We start from the raw sequence: 17,239 nt of genomic DNA, 5'->3' as shown, positions 1-17,239 counted from the left end.
CCGGGACCTGAGCCGGGACCTGAGCCGGGACCTACCCCGGAGCGCAGGCCGCTGGGCGGGGCCTGACTGCTACCATGGCCACCGCTGGGAGTTGTAGTTTCTGTATCTGCCACGTGCCACCTGAGCGTCCCTACTCCGCTGTCACCGCTGAAGGCTGCCTTGCAGAACAGAAGAGTGCAAAATGTGCGTCGGTGTTGACACGTGTGAATATATGTTTATTGAGAAGTCTTGTGTTTAGGAGAAAAGCTTAAATCCCCGAGTCCTTTGTAAAAGAGAACGTTCGTTTGCAAAGTGTTTAGTTCCTCAAATGTGTGCCCATGTGCAAAACGTGCATGGCTGCCAAAACTGCCTCCTGTGGTTTACACTGATACCGCTGAGCAATGTATTCAATCCCTTCAGGCCTTAAACGTTCAAGAAGAGCTTTTCCCTGAAGATGTTTATCAAAATGACCGATTCTTCCTTTTAAAAAAAATAAATAAATAAACCATAACTTTCAAACAGTTGATATTCATTGAAGAAAACCACGTTTCTTGGTGGTTTTAATCCAGTGTCTCTCTCACTAACCGGTGTAGCAGAAGGGAGCTGGAGCAACCTAGCAGAAAGGAGAAACCAGTCTTCTCAGGGGGTTCCAAGTGAACCAAAGAGTGACTTGGGAGATACTCTCATCTTCACCTGTCACGAGGCTCAAAGTGGAAATACCTTGTGACTTAAACATAAAAACGCCAGAATCACGGGGAATAGCACTGGAATTCGTCCTTTGAGGTAAGGATGTTTGGATGACGTGAAACCTTATCTGCAACTTGGACCACAGGTACTGTATTTAGGAGGCTTTGAATGCTATTATGTTGGGAACCCAAACTCCTAAGAAAACCTTGGAATAAAATTCCAAACCTTTTAGTAAAAGTAACTATATCTTTTCTGCCATATGTCTATCAAATTTTGGCTCTTGTAGTTTTGATTTGGTTTTGTTTGTTTTGTTTTGTGGTGGCTTGTTTTGGGGTTTTTGTTTGTTGGTTGGTTGGTTGGTTTTGGGGTTTTGTTGTTGTTGTTTGTAGGATGTATATGTGAGTGTATGTGATTGCATGTGTGTTTGCAGGCCAGAGGATACTGTCCTTGTAAGTCCTTTGGCTTCGTTTGAGACAGGGTCACCTGTTTACCCCTGCAAACTGCAGGCCTGTAAGCTTTCAGAGAGCCTTACTTCTCCATCTCCCATCTAGGTGCAGGAATGCTGGGATTGTGAATGACAGATTACACTGCCCAGCCTTGAGTTCTGAGGATCCAAGCTCAGGTCCTCTCAGATGACTCAACAAGCCCACTACCCACTGAGCTATCTCCCTGCTCTTTTGAGTTATCTCCCTGCTTCTTTTCAAGGTTCCTATTTTTAAAAAAAGATTTCTTAAAAGATTTATTTATTTTATGTATGTACACTGTCACTGCCTTCAGACACACCAGAAGAGGGCATCATACTCCATTACAGATGGTTGTGAGCTACTCTGTGGTTGCTGAGAATTGAACTCAGGACCTCTGGAAGAGCAGTCTGTGCTCTTAACCACCAGTCCAGGTTTCTGCATTTTTAAGCAGGTATAATAGGCTTCTATTCTCACACATTGGCAGTGGAATTCTGTATTCCTTCCTGTCAGTGTGATAATGTCTGGATGTTTGTATTTTCTTCAGTGTTTCTTCCCTGACATGTATTCTGCAAATCTGAATATAGTTCAACATGGAACATATATGAATATATATACATGTATAGTGTACATGTGTTATATAAATGTTGGCTACATGTTTCTTAAGCAATCATTTGCTTATTACTTGTTTGTAGTGTTTTTCCTTTATTGTGATGCTTGACTTTAGTATATATTGCAGAAACCCCCTTTTAAAAAATGTTTACTTATTCAAAAGTACATTCTCTAAAATTAGCTCCTTGTCTTAGTTAGGGTTTTACTGCTGAGAACAGACACCATGACCAAGGCAACTCTTATAAAGACGACATTTAATTGGGGCAGGCTCACAGGTTCAGAGGTTCAGTGCATTATCATCAAGGTGGGGGCTTGGCAGAGTTGAGGCAGGCATGGTGCAAGAGGAGTTGAGAGTTCAACATTTTGTTCTAAAGGCAAACAGAAGAAGACTAGCTTCTAAGTAGCTAGGATGAGGGTTTTAAAGCCCAAACCTACAGCAGCACACCTATTCCAAGGCCACACCTACTCCAACAAGACCACACCTCCAAGTAATGCCACTCCCTGTGCTAGGCAAACTCAAACCAACACATTCTTTTTTCTTCAATAGATAAAATGTGTATTCACAAAGGATACAAAAACTGGATATTATGCTGTTATGAGTTTTATTTGTTAAATCCTTTGAAGGACCGAATTGAAATTTGTTACACTATAAAAAAAGAAAATATAAGAGTTCTCGAAACTGAAAGGAAATTGTTCCCAAAATATTTACTAAATAGTAATCCATTCATCAGTGTTTGTGTTAATCTCCTTTAACTGCAATTATCTTTTTAACCTATTAAAGGACCTGTATGGTATTAATAAAAAAATTCTCATATTCATTTAGCAAAGTCATTTATTGAATAAGTTAGTGAATTTTTAGATTAACTACTTGCTAGGGTTTGAATATAAAGTATATCCCACATACTCATGTGCTGAAGCCCTGGTTCCAAGATGGTATTATTTGGAGAAGCGCTGGAAATCCAAAGAAATGCCCAACCCTTTCACACTGTAATACAACAATGTCATGTAGAGTTTATGCTCCAAAACTGTGAAATCAAGTCTCAAAAAATACACAATGTTTTATATAAATTAATTATTTTGTGGCAGGTCACATGAGTCCTTTGGCCTCATGTATCCCGAGGGCCATGGGTTGAACTTGCCTACAAGAGTTTGAGCTTAACTGGATACTTAAGTCACTTGAAACTGTCTTTGGGATCCATCTTGCCCTGGACTTTGCCACTTTCTGTCTCTTCACTTCCTGTCCACTATGACGTGAACAGTCTCCTCCTCCTTCTCTACACTATACCCTTGTGACCTTAATGCTTTGCCTTGGGCTCAAGGTAATGGAGCCAACAAGCCATGAATTGAAACCTCTGAAACCATGAGCCAAAACAAATCATTTCTCCATTAAAGTTGTCCTCTCAAGTATTGTCACAAATATAGAAAGCTAAAACAACACAGCACATCTAAGTTATTTTTTAATCCATGTGAATTTTCAAAATCATACCTCTGTGGTAAGACTTGGAAAATATGATAACAACTAATTAGAGAGTGCTCCATTCAAACACTCCCACACATCAGGATCTAGGGTTTGGTGTTTGGAGGGGTAGTTGGTGTTTTGTTCTTCTGCTGTGTGGCATTATATCACTGTGTTGTGCCAGGCCAGCCTCAAACATAACCCTCCTCCCTTATCTCACAAGTATAAAGGATTACTGACATGCCCTAGCCTGCCCAGAACTGAGTTGTCTTGAAGGGTTAGATTGTGTATTGAAATACAAAACTTACATTGAAACACAGAAACTGAAACAGTATGACCACATGGAATGTTGGAGAGAAGGTCCTAGAAATAGGTCAACTTACATGGAAGAACTTGTTCTTTGACAGAAAACATCTAACAAGGAAAGAAGAAAGAAGGATTCAATCAACAACTTCTGATGAACTCAATGCCATTCTATATTTAAAACGTTAAAAATTATCTCACGTCACAAAATTAGTTTCAGATGGGTTAAACCAGCTGTGAAATGCAAAAGAAAAATGTAATGATTAGAGAAGATTGTTGTGGCATCATAAGAATTTCTTGTAGAAGATACACAAATACAAAAGCAGAAGGGCAATTATTGGCCAATCTGACTATAAAATCAGAAGGTTTTGAAGAAAAAAAGATAGAAGTAAACAAGACAAGAACGTGAGAAGAGGCCTGGAGAGATGGTTCAGTGGTTAGGAACACTGCTCTTCTGTAGGTCCTGAGTTCAATCAATCCCCAGCAACCACACGGTGGCTCACAACCATCTGTAACAGGATCCGATGTCCTTTTTGGTGTGTCTGAAGACAGCTACAGTGTACTCATATACATAAAATAAATAAATCATTTTTAAAAAAAGAATGAGAGAATAACCTCAGAAAGAAGGCCCCTGCAGGCAAGAAGCCAGCAGCAGGCTGAGCCCTGCTGTAAGCTAGATTCTCTAGAACAGTGAGAAGAAGGAGGAGGAGAAACAGGAGGAGGAGGATGAGAAGGAGGAGGCAGAAGACAAAAGAGCAAGGGTGGACTGTTAATCAAAACACAGAAATGGAAAATCACAGAGAAAGAAATGATGTTCAGTTGGCCAATGAGACGCCATTTTATGCCTGTCTACTTGGCACCAATGTTAAAGTTTGACAATAGCAAGGACACAAAAATTAATTCTTATATATGACTAGAGGAAAGGAAAATGAGTATAACCACTTTGAGAAAGCTAAGTCAGATCCGTTCCCAGAGTAGCCTTCAAGATGCCATTCTGGATGAGCTTCCAGGATCCAGTTTTCCACTCTTAGCTTTAAGTTCTGCTGACTTCTTCCTGTCAGAAAGGGGAAAGAAGCTAGCATCTAATCGATATTTATTCAACAAATTCTTTCAAAGGGGCTACTCAGAATGGGAAAATTCTCAAGTCTAGTGTACTGGTAAATCCCTGCAGGTCACTGTAGACAGAACCATTCCTCGGGGGTAAAGGTAAGAAACGTGATTTTAAAAGAGAAGTTGCATTTCATTTCAACTGCCACGGTAGGTAATGGCAGGTGTTAGGCAAAAGAGACCACACTGTATCTTTTTAATGACCAGATAATTGTCTTATTGAACTTTTCTTCTGTAAATAGACATAGCCATCACTCAGGCATCAAATGTAAGATTGTAAGGTCTTCGAAATATGTTCAAAATTGTTCTACTAAGTTCAGGGGCTTCTTTTGCATTCAACAAAGTTGATGCTAAAAATGTTGTATGAGCCTGAAACACTCCAAACCTTTTAAAACTAATCTTATCTTTCTTTTCGTTGGTCATACATTTATGGAAGTGGTGAAAATCTTTTATGAAATTCCATGTTTTAACTTGTAGACTTCAATGATGTAGGAATCCTTGATCTAGTTCCGTGTGTCTCCCTCATTTTTTACCTTCGCTCTCTCCTTCCCTCCTTTCCTTCTTCTTTCCCTCTTCCTCTCCCTCCTCCCCCTCTCCATCCCTTTCCCTTCTTCCCCTCTTTCCCTCCTTCCCCTCTTTCCCTCCTGCCCTCCTCCTTCTTTCCTTTCCTAATTGCTTCTCTATTATAACTTTATAATAAATTCAGAAGTCAAGAAGTGCAAGTCAGCTTTGTCCTTCCATACGTTTTTTAGTTATATAAGAACCGTAGCAGTCACCTGAATTATAAGATCAGATTGCTTATTTTGACCAGCAGAAAAACAAAACAGTTGAGATTTTGTTCAAGAATTCATTTAACCTATAGGTCAGTGGGGAGGCACTGTCTTAAGAGTATATTCAATATTTTGAGTCAAAGAATGAGTGTCAAGGGTCATGCAGGAGGAAGAACTCATGGAATGCAACCCAGCTCAATCACTATGGGTGTGCCTCAGACAGGCCCATCAGGGGACTGACTACATGTCCTGAAAACTTCATGAAGACAATTGTGAAGTTTTTCTCTGCTTGTTGCTTTCACATCCCTCTTAATCTAAGACCTGTATGAAAATTCTAAGGGGGGCTTCTAGCCCCTCACTGGGCAGCATCTCTGGCACTCACAGAATAGTGCTTGATCTTTTTCGGGCATTGCTGCTGGAGCAGATTCAGTCACCACCCTAGAAAAGAACTTACAGATGTAGATTGTCAGCAATGACCACCACCCTTAGGAAGCATTTGGAAAAGTAAAATTGTTAGAGAAGCTAGGTTGAAATGTTTTTGCTACTGCTTCTAATGTAAAAAACCTTAGGAAACAATTTGAAGTTCAGAAACACTCTCTCTCTCTCTCTCTCTCTCTCTCTCTCTCTCTCTCTCTCTCTCTCTCTCTCTCTCATTAGTTGAGCTAGGGACTTTGTGAGGTTAAGGGACAAGGACACTAACTGTCCAACATTAGCTGCTGTGACTGTCACTGAGGCTTGACTGGTTATGACTGCTTTCTTATGCCCATTTTGCACTCAGCTTTCTGATATGATTTAACAAATTTTGCTGATGAATAGATGTGCATTCTGAGGGTTTAAAGTAGCAATGGTTGGTTGTTTTTTTATACAAAAAAAGTTCAGATTTGTGATTCTTCTTAGGTTTTTTTAATAAGATTACATTTTAAGAAAAAAATAATTTATCCTTCCTTAGTTACTGCAAATTGCTGTGCTGCCTGCCAATAAGAAAGAAAAACTGCTGAAGAAAATTCTACCTTGGTCACCCGCACTTTGTTCATCTATAGCAAGTTGCTTAGTTACGAATGTTTGTAGATTCTTGGGAATGATTTGTTTTCTTTACCTTTATTGTGCAATGTTTTTGCATATAAAGGTATTGGGGAACATACTGTCCTTTCATAGTCGTTCACTAGAAGAAAAATAGAATGTAACCACACTGTAATTCTGTACTACTTAGAAGATTTTGCTGGGATATTAAAGCTGTGGGAGAAAAATCAAGTTGTTGCTTTGCTTTATGCATCCATCAACCGTGTGTGTGTGTGTGTGTGTGTGTGTGTGTGTTTCTCTAATCTTTTTTACAAGTTCTAATACAATGTTGAAGAGAATTTTAGGGAACAGATTTAGTCTTGTTCTTGACCAGAATGGGAAGACATTCAGTGGTTTGCCAGTAACGTTAGAATGAGTGCTTTGGAGATATCGCTACTGCGCTTCTTAGTATCCCTAGTTTAGTTTGTTTTGTAAACTATGGAAGGATATATTTTGTCAAGCACATCTTTTTGACTTGGTTGTGATAACCATACTTCGTACTTTGGTATTGTGTTGCTATTGGTACTAAAATGCCCTTGCACTGAGACTGACATACCCTGTTGTGCTGTTTGGTCTTTTTAAATTTTTCTGAGATGCCTGCTACAAGGTGCAATGTTTTTTAGGAGTTCTTGCATCTTTATAAGAAATGTGGTTTGTAGTTTTCTTGTATTAATCTGTTTGCCTTGGTATCAGGTGTTAATGAACTCGTGATTTTTGAGAATTTTCTGCCATTTGTTCTGTAAAATGGGGGCATAAAGCATTGGTGTCACTTCAGTTCAACAGGGCAAACCCCAAATTCTACATCTTCATGTCTAATGTTGAAGGGCTCTTCAGATTTTAAGTCTTTTCAGCTTTGTTGACTGCAACCTCTCTCCAGGGCTGGTTCCAGAACCTGTCATCTTCTTTCCTCGGTGTGTATCCCATGAGTCTGGCATCTCCAACATCTTGGGATCTCTAACGCAATACAGGATGCAGCTTCCCAGCTTTTCACAATGGCTGCTCTGGAGTCCTGGTGAAAGGACACCTCTGACACAGGCCTGGCTGCAGCAGCTTTCCTTAGCTGCGAAGGAAATTCCATAACCCCTTTCTTGTATTTTTTGCCTATAAACCCAGAATCTCCTTCAAGTCCAGTCATCTCTCCATGAAGCTGCCAAGCTACTTGATGGGGCTTGAACTTGGCCCCTCCTTCAGTTTGATTTGCAGGAGCTTTCTGTTGTATATGGTTTCCATCACTGCTTAAGCTTCCCTTTGATCCTTTATGGGTTTCAGAGCTTGGCTGGGTGGGGTTTTGCCCTAAAGTCACCACTCCCTTTATTTCATTTATAATCAGGCTTTTCTTTAAACTTATGTCTCCTAGATCATCAGAGTTGGGCTCCAACCAACCATTTCCTGCTGCCCTTTTCTCCTTGAGGCACACATTTTGCACTTTTGTCCAGCTTGCAGCTTTTCATTATAGATCTACATAAGAATGTTGACTAAATACTTGACTAAGTCAGTACTAGGCTGTTGTTAATAGAAAAAATGAGCAGTCCATTCCCTGGAAGGACTGATTCTACACTATAGGTTAAGACTCTACCTGTGTACTTTACCTGTTACTTTCCAATCATGTGATAATACACATCAGCCTTATTTTTGCTACTGAGCTAATATTTTTGTTGATATGCTGCTTTATCTTGTTGTACTCACTTCTTGAACTCAACATGACTCAACAGGAGGCCTTAGTTTTTAAAAATTATGTGTCTGTTTTGCCTGCACATATGGCTGTACACCACTTGTGCGCCTGGTGTCCTTGGAAGTCAGAGTAGGGCATCAGATTCCTTGAAACTGGAGTTAGGGAAGGTTGTAAATCACCACATAAATGCTTGAAATAGAACCTCAGTCCTCTAGACCCCTCGTAAGCTTTCTTTTTCCTTGTACCAGAGGAGGATTTCAGATCCCACTACAGATGGTTGTGAGTAACCATGTGGTTGCTGGGATTTGAACTCAGAATCTTTGGAAGAGCTCTTAACTGCTGAGCCATTTCTCCAGCCTCTCTTTTCTCTTGTTTTCTTTCCTTTCTCTCTTTCTTTTTTCTTTTTCGGAAAGGGTTTGTGTAGCCCTGGCTGCCATGGAACTCACTCTGTATACCAGACTGGCCTCCAATTCACAGAGATTCACCTGCCTCTGCCTTGCAAGTGCTGGGATTCAAGCATGAACCAGCATACCCAGCTGATGGTTTTCTTTTTTAAAAACTATTTTGTTTACTTTTTGGAGATTAATATCATTATATAATTTCTTCCTTCCCTTTCCTCCATCCATCCCCTCCATGCTTCTCCTTGTTCTTTTTCAGATTCATTACCTGTTCTTTCATGAACATATTATATACATACACATACACACCACACACACAACCTTCCCTGTTTTTATATTACTTGTATGTTTTTAGGGATGACCATTTTTGATACTGGATAACCAGTTGGTGTGCCCTCTGCAGGGGAAAACTATGTCTGCTGATGTCAGTCCTCTTCCGTTGCATGTTATCCTTTCTATACAGGTTAGGCCTTCTTCTGGGATTTCGTCCTTTTGTGTTGGCCCTACAGTCTTTCCATCCCCTCTTCCACAATGCTCCCTGAATCTTAGGTGCTGGAGGTGTATTGTAGAGGTATCCATTGACACTGGGCTTCACAAATCTGTATTTTGATTGGTTGTGGTCTTCTGTAATGGTCTCTATGTTGCACAGAAAGTTTCCCTGATGTGGGATGAGGACTAAATATTCATCTATGAGTATACAGATAAATATTTAGAATGTAGTTAGAGACTGGGCTGTAAAGAGGTAGTTATTGTTCTTCAAGATTCTTGACACCACCAGCCCTGGGCAGTTGGGTAGGTAGGTGTTCAGTACCAGGCATATGACTACTATCTTATTGAGAAAGTCTTAAATCCAATTAGAGAAATATTGGTTACTACCAGTGCAGAGTCTGGCATGGCCTTGGTAGGGGTGGAATGACATGCCACTCAGGGTGAGTTTTGAGGTTTCATCAAGCCCTCCCCCCTCCACCAAAGATCATGACTTAGCTCTATTCTATTGATCCAGCATCTGCCTGCATGCCACCATGCTCCCTGACTTGATGATAATGGACCTATAAGCAAGATCTCAATTGTATAAATGTTTTATTTTATTAGTTGCTTCAGTATTGGTGTGTGATGGTTTGTACGTTTGTCTAAGAAAGTGGCATTATAAGAAGGTGAGGCCCTGTTGGAGTGGGTGTGGCCCTGTTGGAGTAGGTGTGTCACTGTGGGCACAGGCTTTAAGACCCTCATCCTAGCTGCTTGGAAGCCAGAATTATGCAAGTAGCCTTCAGATGAAGATGTAGAACTCTCAGTTCTACACCATGCTTGAGTGGATGCTGCCATGTTCCCTCCTTAATGGACTGAATCTCTGAACCTGTAAGCCAGACTAAATTAAATGCTGTCCTTATAAGAGTTACCTTGGTCCTGGTGTCTGTTCACAACAGTAAAACCCTAAGATATGGTATGTCTTCACATCAATAGAACAACAACTAAGAAAGGGTATTATGATTGTCTGTGTGTGGGGGGGGGGGGAGATGAGAGAGAGAGATTGTTCAGGTACATGCTTGGAAGTGTGTGGGTATATATGTGCAATGTGTTAAGAGATCACAGGCCAACCTTGGGTGTTATTTCTCCTGTCCAAAGTATTTGTTAAGACAGGGTCTCTCATTGGCCTTGGATTCACAAGTAGACTAGACAGGGATTGCCTGCTTCCCCTTCCTCGCCCCTGCCATTATAGACTGAGCCACTTTTCCCCCTTATGGGGATAGAACTCAGGTCCTCATGCTTGTGATAGGCATTTTCCTGAGTCTCCTTAGCCCTTAGATACTGTGAATACCTCCCCCTTCCCCTGCCTTTTCATAGTAGTCTTATTGAAGTCTTGAACACATTTTCACAGGTGGGGTGCTTTACACTTGTTTTCCTTTCTGCGCATCAAGCTCCATTTGGTCACTTTCCTCTTTAGATTTTTACTTCTAACATCCCCTTTTTTTAAAAAAAAATTTTGGTATTTTCCTTCTTCTGTTCAAGTCTCCCAACTCCAACTCCATTTACTAGCATTTAGTTCATTTTTACACCATGTTGTCTAAAACAACTGTGGTAGCTTATAATTTAATTCACCTCTACAATGAACACAGTTATGAGTAGGGTCCTTCTTTACCTTACTCATGACCAGAATCCCAGTTTTGTTTTTTGTTTTTCTTTTTTTAAGATTTATCTATTTTATTTACATGACCATACTGTAACTATCTTCAGACACACCAGAAGGGGGCATCGGATCCCATGACAGATGTTGACAGCCACCTGTGGTTGCTGGGAATTAAACTCCAGAAGGGCAGTCGGTGCGTTTAACCCCTGAGCCATCTCTCCAGGCCCAGGATCCCAGTTTTTAATATGGAATTTGCCATACCACGTATACTAGTCCATTGAATCACTGAATCTCATCTCATCGTAACAAAGTTTCAACACATGGCCTAAGGTCCTTGGTACTATTTAATGTCTGTCAGCGGTGCTTAATTCAAGTAAGGATAGACTTGAATTGTTAATTATGGTTACCTGAACACTCTTCATAGATAATAAACTTCAAGTTCGTCTAGGGAACTCCCACAATGAACTTAAGTTTTGTATGGATTTAACATACAGCAAAATTCAAACAGATGTACTAGTTGGGCTAGACCAACCTTCATCACCATAGTTACTGAAGATGACCTTCAATTAGCTAGTTGATTGTCTTTACTCCAGCCAACTTCGTTTTTATACTCCAGACGGGGCCTAGGCGCTTTTAAAGGCAAAAAAACTACATCCTGTATCCCACTCAGTAGCTGCAAGGGGAGGTTCAGACAAGCAAGCAGTTTGACAGAAACTAAGTTAGCTGTGACACCTTGGCCTCAAGTCCTAGAATAGTTGGGTAATTTTCCATCAAGGAAATAATTTCTAGTTAAACCTAAAATGGCCTCAGCAAGGACACAAAATGTCCTGACCCATTATAGCACCTGATACTGAAAAAGTCAGAAAGCGGCCATGGGTAACCCACAATACACTAGAGGAGGTTCCGGCTGAAGAACCTCACTTCCCGCACACGCCTTCTATATGCGGCCGCCTATATCTCGCGAGAAGCCAGGGAAGGCTTGGTCGTCCAATCCGGAGCAAGCTTTGCCTCGCCCCGAGCCTGCGCATAAATACAAAAGCAAGCGCAACGTGGACGCCCTGGCGGTCGCGCCTGCGCCTTGGCGTGCTCCCCGTGATTGGCCCCTGTGACGCGACCAGGGCGCTTTAGTTTTCACTTTCTGTCTTCTGAGCCCCCTCCCTTTCTCCTTGCCCACGAGGTTTCACTTCCGGTTGCTGGTGCCCAGGGGCTGGAAAGCGGACGCCTTCCCGTCGGCGGACTTGTTTCTGAAGCTGCTTCGCTCCAGTGAGGCTGAGTGAGGGACCGGAGCGTGCGCGCGCGGCCGGGACACCCTGGTTCGTGAGGCGAGGTCGGGAGACGCGGCAGGGCGAGGGGCCAGGAGGAGAAAGGGAGGCTGGAAAAGCATGGGAAGGACACTGAGCGGTGAGCTCAACTCCTCAGAGAAGGTGGCCGCGCCGGGGACAGGTAACGCTCCCTCAGGTGTCGGGGCGTCCCGGGTGAGGACCCCCGTGGGGAAGGAAGAGCGTGGCTCTCGGGGCGTATGTGGTGATTGAGGGCTGGTGGGCGGGCAGGGCGGCGCGGGGGGCCACTGGGCAGACGCCTCGGTCGCCCGGGACGCGGAGCCCCCACGGTCCTTCGCTCCGACTTGGAGAGGGTAAGGTGGAGGGCGTCAGAATGGGTGTCTGTCTGCACTCTGGGGCGGAAAGCCGTGCGCGTTTTGTTTGTGTCACCTGTCACAGGGCAGCCCCATCCCCAAGGGATGTGATCAGTTCTTCACTAAGCTTTCCCTTGATTGGTGTTGGCCTGGCTCCTCCTCCTGAGGGGTTTTGGGGAAACCCTCACTCAGGTCGGATTTCTAGATTCTGTAGCATCCAAGGCAACGCACGCGGTGGTTTACTTCCTTTATTACGTACCAATGGGCCTACCCATATGGAAGGGAGCAGCGGGCTGCAGCAACGTTGAAGGAATGTTGCAGTAGGCTGGCCCCGAAGTTGGTTAGAGGAGACCCACCAGGTACTTGGTAGATGTGGCTTAACTTTCAGAACTGAGTCTAGTTTGAACGTTCTCGGGTCTCAACCTCGGCTTAGCAATTTAACGCACCTTACTTTAAGCTACTCTTAGGTAAACTTAGAACGGGAAGTTAATGAAAATATTTCCTAAACCTGTATAATACAAACGATCTGCAGACTCACAGTGTTCCTCCTCTGGAGAGCAAAAGGAAGGCAGGGTGAATGTGTTCTAGAATCTGAGATTGTTGGAAATCCTACCGCAGAGGGTTAGGACAAACACATACGCCTGAGAGTGTAAGCGAATACTCCTGTGTTGGAAAACGGTTTGGTAAAGGATTGCTTCAAGTGCTACCAGTGTACATCAATACCTAGCAAGCCCAAGTTAGAAAAACTAAAAGGTAACGGAGTGTTTGTCAGTAATTACTGTTTTCAGGGAGATGATGTTTGAAGTGTGTTGCCAATTATTTTCCTACATTCTTAAATAAGAAAGATAAATGGCATCTCTTCTATTCCAAACATTTGCTTAAGTAAGTTGAAATTTGAAAATTGCCAGGTAACTTGCCTGGTACTATTTGTTACCTGTAGCATACCTGTTTAGCACAAATATATTGGACATGTTTATCCTCAGAGTCCTGTCAGCGGACTTTTTTTTTTTTTTAAGATTTTCTTATAACAGTTCTTCAGAGTTGTGTTTTTTCACCTGCAGCTGTTTAGGTGCTGATGAGAATTGTTTGTTATGATAATGCTAAGCAGTTTGTTAAATGCCCTGGGAAGATTTTACTTTTAAAATGTTACTCCCCTTATGTATGTTTTCATTACTCTTCTAGGCAGCGCTGGATGGTAACAGTGTTTTCTAGGCATCTTAACCCATCTAATAATTGAAAAAAATATTTAAATTTTAGCCTTTCCTAGTGAATAAAAAACATTTGGGACAATCTGATATCTTTGTTTATGATATTGGGTCTGAACACTATGCTTTGACCTATTTAACAGTTACCATACTGTTTTGAGATATGATAGCTTTATGATATACATTGGTACTTTCTTTGGGGGAGGGGCTAGGGAAAGCTCTGTATTCTTTGATTCTTTCAGATAAATCATCTCAATCTCTAGAAAACTACAATGGGATATTTGTTTTTTGCATTGTATAGCTTATTCATTGCATTTATAGATTTAAGAAAAGACATTGTTTTTATTTTTTTCCTTCTAAGAACATATTTTTATTGTGTGTGAAAATGTATTTACAAAAAAAAAGCAAGCAGGTTATTTCTGCATTGTTAATAAAGCATTACACGTACTTTAGGAATATAGTGTGTGTGTCTTTTCTAGAAGGAAAGTATTCCTTGAACTTTCTCCATGGCCTTTATTTCATTAACTAACGTATCTTGACCTGTTTTGAACTTAGAGAGTCATACTTTATATTCATATTTTGATTTATGTTACAGCATGTGTACACATTTTTTTAAATTGTAGCCCAGGCTACCCTTGAATTTGATATGTAGCAAAGGCTGGAATTGGACTCTTGATCCAATTACATCTTGGCTTAAATAATATTTTTGATGAAAAGTAGCTATTTACCTTCCAAAAATATTAGTGATAAGAGTACCATTGTATGACTTTGCAAATAGCCTCATGTCACCTTTATTTGTTCAAGCATTTCTGCACTTTGTTGTACAGATTATTTATGAAGTATGTGGCAAAATGGCCTGGTATTGGCTACATAAGTGGTTGGAAAAGGAGGGAGATTTTAATATTTTCTCATAGTTGTGTGGGTTTTTTTGTTTGTTTTCTTGGGGTTTTTTGGTATTCATCAATTTTGATAATAGTTTCCATTTACCAAGCTTGATTTCAGAGCGCTTTCATTCGTGTATTTGTCTTTTGGAAAATACCAGTTCCCTAAATTGCACAGATCTTCCAAATAATAACAAGTGTGTGTGTGTGTGTGTGTGTGTGTGTGTGTGTGTGTGTACACTATATATTTATATAAAATATATAACTTATATATTAGTACTAATAATACATTATTACATTATATTACATAGTAATATATATTATATATATCTTAAGGGTGTTATATTTGTTAAATTAGATTTTTCTCTTCTGTATTTTTTTTTTAGGACTTTCTCTTAGTATTTGTCAGAGTTAGTACAGGTGCCCTCTTATTTAAATGTCTTACTATTTTGCATCTTTTAATCTTAATTTAATTGACTATTTCTTATTACTGCCCAACTGGTTTTGGTTTAACTCTAATTTATCATCTGTATTAATCTTACCAATAAATATATTTATTTTTAAGTTTTTACTAAATAATTTTGATATAGCTAGATGGTATATACTTGTGTATTTTGTGTGTTCATGGTACTAAGAATTAAATCCAAAATTTTTAAAAAGACTTATTTATTTATTTATTTACTTACTTACTTACTTACTTACTGTAAGTACACTGTAGCTGTCTTCAGACACACCAGAAGAGAACATCAGATCTCATTACAGGTGATTGTGAGCCACCATGTGGATTCTGGGATTTGAACTCAGGACCTCTGGAAGTGCAGTCAGTGCTCTTAACCACTGAGTCATCTCTCTAGCCCATGAATCCAAATTTTAATACAAACCAAGCTACTCCTGAGCCATATCCTCAGCCCCGTACTTTTATATTTTAAAGGTGTAAATGCTCAGTATTAAAACATATGTCTAGTATGTGCGCCACCTTGGATTAATCCCCAGCACTAGTAATAAGTAAGAACATATATTAGAATATGTTTTCTTGAGACATTATTTCACTCATACTGCCCTTGTACCTATGGTTTCCCTGCCATGTTTCTCGAGTTTCTGGGAAAACCGCCATGCCTAGCTGGAATTTTTTTTTTTAAGACTTCATATTTATTTTTAAGTTATATGTATCTATGTGAGAGTTTGTGCACTTGAGGGCAGGTACCTGTAAAAGCCAGAAGAGGATGGATCTGGAGCTACACCCGACATGGATGCTAAGAACTGACTTGAGGCTTTTCAAGAGCAGTTATGTGTTCTTAACCACTGACCATCTCTCCACTAGCTGGATTTTATTTTAATTCTTAAAATGATATCTGTTTGTTTATGTATTTGTGTGTATGTAAATATGCATGAATAGTTGTGGAGTGTATGAGACAGGTGGTTGGGCCCATAAAAATGTTACTGTGTTAACGTGTAGATGAAAATGTGAATAAAAACGTAAATGTGTGTATGAATATGTATGTGTCTCTGCATATGTGTCTGTATAAAGAATTTTAATTCGTTCCCTTTCCTTCCTCTTAGGTTCACAAAGAGTTAATGAGCCAGGCCAGTGAAAGGAGCAGTAGCAATAGATCCTTTACCTAATCACTCAGCTGTTAGAAACAAGTATCAGTTAATCTAGAAGTCTGCAGTTTCTGGCCTCAGAGTAACTTAGAGTCAAGATAGGCATACGTTTTTACAGAAAGCACTAGACCAGGTCTTGACCCAACCTGCTGAAAATATCCTCTTCTTCTGTCTTTTGAAAATTAATTTCTGATTTAATTACTGCTTTTTTCATATGAAATGTACCTAGGGCATTCTTTCTGGTTTTAACATTTAATTGGAGAAATAAATCCCTTGCTAATTGTCAATAAATTATTGTTTGATGAAATACACACTAATATATAGCTACTTCCTTTTAGAAGAAGAAATATTTGACCAGCTCTTGATGTCTAATTCATTTGGTTATAGGACCTATTTCACTTCTGTGCTCAGGGCATTTGGAGTGGGGAGATATATACATACATACATACATACATACATACATACATACATACATACATACATACACACACACATACATACATACATATGAAAGAAAGCAGTTTAAAAGAATGATCATAGTTCTGCCCCTTGCTTTGTAAGATATAATTATTGAAAAAAATCAAAGATGGACTTTAAAATGTAGTTGTTCGGGGGGGGGGGGTCTTTTTTGAAAAAGATTTATTTTTTATATATATGAGTACACTGTAAGCTGTCTTCAGACACACCAGAAGAGGGCATCAGATCCCATTATAGATGGTTGTGAGTCACCATGTGGTTGTTGGTAATTGAACTTGGGATATGATGGAAGAGCAGTCAGTGCTCTTAACCACTGAGCCATCTCTCCAGCCCACTCTCCTTTTTTTAAAAGATATTTTCTGAGAAAAACCACTTGATATCTTTTTGGGAGGTACTTAACATACCAGTGAGTTGGTACAGTCATTTTACTGAAAATTAATAGTTTAATACTAAAGCATAAATTCATAAACCCAATTTGATAAGTTAGAACATTGATCATAGAGTTCATATGATGTCTTTAAAAAGTCACCATAAAGGACTGGAAGTGGGATTTGGCTCAGTTATAGAGCATTTACCTAGCACTTTGGATCTGCAGTATCACACTAGAGGGCGAGAGAATACATACAGCCACATTCATTCTAAAATAATTTTAACCAAACTTATATGATCTTGAACAATTTATTAACCTTTTGGGTATCATGTCAAAACAAAAAAATGTAAAATTATAAGTCTGATCAGAAACTTTGTAGATCAAATTTGGGGAATATTGAAAACAGTCTTCAGAAGTTAAATATTCCACTCAGAAAGCTTAA

The 17,239-nt window shown here is 40.0% G+C and overlaps 2 protein-coding genes across 3 annotated transcripts in view; one reads left to right on the top strand and one right to left on the bottom strand.

Annotated features, from left to right (window-relative positions):
- ASB13 (ankyrin repeat and SOCS box containing 13) overlaps positions 1 to 23 on the bottom strand; it is a 15,067-nt gene extending 15,044 nt beyond the window's left edge. The window contains exon 1 of the mRNA XM_080917641.1: positions 1 to 23. This exon is cut by the window's left edge and continues 129 nt beyond it. The gene's annotated coding sequence lies outside the window, so the exon portion shown is untranslated.
- An 11,809-nt stretch (positions 24 to 11,832) lies between these two features.
- TASOR2 (transcription activation suppressor family member 2) overlaps positions 11,833 to 17,239 on the top strand; it is a gene marked incomplete at its 3' end in the record, with an annotated part of 35,861 nt that continues 30,454 nt past the window's right edge. For both annotated transcript variants that reach the window (XM_080918247.1, XM_080918246.1), the window contains exon 1: positions 11,833 to 11,942. The remainder of the gene's footprint in view (positions 11,943 to 17,239) is intronic.

The sequence above is a fragment of the Micromys minutus genome (genome assembly GCF_963924665.1).
Source record: "Micromys minutus genome assembly, chromosome: 6".
Lineage (NCBI taxonomy): Eukaryota > Metazoa > Chordata > Mammalia > Rodentia > Muridae > Micromys > Micromys minutus.
Note: the sequence above shows the minus strand (reverse complement) of the source record. Positions and strands in the feature narration are given on the sequence as shown.